Raw genomic sequence first — 3,081 nt, forward strand, 5'->3', positions numbered from 1 at the left:
TGACATACGGTGATGACGGAAGGCGGTGGTTGTGGTTTTGCTGAGTGAATAATTGATTTGGGAAATCAGAGGAAGATAACGGAAGGGCCGGGGGTGGTGTTGGTTTGTTTCGATTTTCAGGACTTCTGTGAGTAAATAAAATTGTCATAAGTTTTTTTTGGTGTTTGGAAGTGGCGGGGGAAGAGCAAAAGATGTTGGTTTTTAGTGAGGTCGATGCCATGGATGATTGAGAAGAAGATTTTAAGAATTTACTAATCAGAGTACCATCTTGAGAGGAGAGAAGACAATGATGAGCACCTACGTTCCTAATAGAAAATAAAATATTTATTTCTTTTATTTGTGAGAGGACTAGAATTAATAAGGAATATAACTAATGTACTTTTCATATACTTATTTGTCAATTTTTTAAGTTGTAATAATTTCTATATTTAAGTATTTTTATTTAGTTGCAATATTTTCTTTATTGCAACAATTAATAAGGTTTTTGGGATGCAACGATTTATATAGTTAGGTATTTTAATTTAGTTACAATGCGAGAGATACTTATTAATCTTAATAAGCATTAAAAATTTAATTTTTTTATATACTAATCTCTATTAAATGCTGCAACTCTGCTAATTGTTATACACACACACATACATAAATGTTGCAACACTGCTAATTGTTATACATAAATGTGTGTGTTTGTGTGAGTGCTAATTGTTATACATAAATGTGTGTGTGTATGTGTGTGTACATGCATATTATATATATACATACATATATATTATATATAATAAGTTCTATGGAAGTTTTGGGTTGATTAAGTTACTTCATTTGGGTATTTTATCCGAGTATTTCATTAATTTCATAATTGACCCTATTGCATTTTCACCTCGGGTATTATTCATTCGGATATTTCCTTTATTCCATTTGGCCATATATTCTGGTAGTTTTGAAATAGGTACACAACTTTCTCTCTAAAAAAACACATCATCACACGCATTCACTCTCTTACTCCATCTTACACGTTTTTCCTCTTTTTCTCTCGAATGATATGATTTTGAGAAATAAACACTAAGTAATTGTTCATCATCGAATCATTGGATCTAAGCTATAAATCTGGTGAGAATATGGACATGTTGTGTGGTGTAGAGGAAATGCACATTGAAGTTCTTCAATCCATAGTCAAAACTAGCAATAAGAAACAAATAATGTTGAAGGACATGATTTGAACAATTGAATTGAGTCCATTCAGGCTTCATGTCACTTTTGGTTTGTTTAATTTCGGGTAGAGAGTCCGGTCTATTTTGCCATGTCTAAGTGATAAGTATTCAAAGCTCTTTTTTTAAAAAAAAAACTTGGGCAAATATTGATATACCGTACCCAATATATGTTACTGTATAAAATTAGAAGCCTTTTAAGTGGGTGTAGGGTATGTCACAGAAAAGTGTAGGATGGTGTAAACAAAACATCATGTCTCCCCATTGAGTATTCAATAATGAAACACACTATTGTTCTAATTAGTCCCGTTCAAAGGAAGAGTAATTGAACGAGTTAAGCCAAAAGTATTTCGAAAATTTAAAGTCTATTTATTGGTTTAAAACAATGCAAGCCCAATTTTAAAGCTCAATCAATTATTCCTGAAAATTAATGGCCTTTTTAATATTTTAATATTAATTATTTGTGATAATTAATTTTTAAAGGATATTTCGAAAATTATATTTTTTTGCCTAAAGATAACTGATTTCGGATTTCAAAGGATAGTTAAGGATAAAAAGGAATCCTTTTGAACGCGTAGATGTCCCTCTAGCGCACCGACTGTGCGTCAAGCGCAAAGCTATGCGTCTAGCGCACCGACTATGCATCAAGCGCAGAGCGGTACGCCAAGCGCACAATCTTAATTTATCTTTTCGATTAGTTTTCGGTTTTCTTTGCCTCTAAATACCTCATTTATCCGAATGACTTTTCATAATTATATTACCTCGATATCACTAATAATAGACATTCAAGCTCATATTCAAACATATTCAAATACATTTAAACACATGTGTACCTTCAAATTTCTTATTTCAAGCTTCAAGATTGGTCATCCTAAAGGTCGTTGCATAAGACCCAAGCGACAAAAGTATAATTTGGTAAAAGAATTTAAATTTTATTTTATAAATTAAAATAATTTTTAAGGAAAAATTGAATTTAAGAAAATGTTGTACAAGTAACTACTAGAATTTAGGATATGCTATTATCAGATTGTTACACACATTCTAACTGAACATGGTGTTTGTCGGAGTTCATGGCACATGTTCCTCAAGCTAAGGAACATCATGGAAAAATATTCAAACCACTAGTATATGTTTAGATCCCACGTTTCACACGATGACTGCTATAAATATACAAGTTCAACCAAGTTCTAATTTGTGTATGACTAAGTAATTAAGTGAGTTTAACTAATTAAAGTGTCAGTACTCATTCTCTTATAAGCCATCAATTTCTTTGCCTTCATACTCTATTCCACTAAGGAAGTATGAGATTTACTTGAGTTAACCCATGAAGGAACTAATGAAATCAAAATATCCCAAAATGATTTACTGATGAATCAATATAAACTATTCTCCATGAAGATTAAGAAAAGCATATTAGACATGTTTACTCGTTTTACTAACATTATTAATGAGTTAGCTGGTGTCGGGGGTGACACTCAGGGTGTCGTTAAGGCCCTAAGGATCCCCTCCAAATACAATTTATATAACAACTCAACACAACCCACTAACAAGTAACAAAGGCAAGCAAGGGTCAAACCTAAGGGAGGATCGTTAGTGAACACATATATCGGACTATTGGAGGATGAGTCTTGGTTACAAGTAGGATTGAGGGTTGTACTATACTAGAGTACGCAAAGAAGTTCTAACGAGAATACAGTATGATGAAAATAGGTCTTGGGGGTGAGGCTCCAATCTAAGTCCATCATCTACATCTCCTGAAGAGCTTCTTCGCAAAGAGAACGCTCTTATTCAACAACTCATGAAGAAAAAGTCGAAATTGACATTTGGCAATTAATAGCTTCTTCTCATGAGCATCGTATGGCATTACTAAATGCCCTTG

Source organism: Beta vulgaris, chromosome 6 (genome assembly GCF_026745355.1).
Source record: "Beta vulgaris subsp. vulgaris cultivar EL10 chromosome 6, EL10.2, whole genome shotgun sequence".
In the NCBI taxonomy this organism is placed as follows: Eukaryota; Viridiplantae; Streptophyta; class Magnoliopsida; order Caryophyllales; family Amaranthaceae; genus Beta; species Beta vulgaris.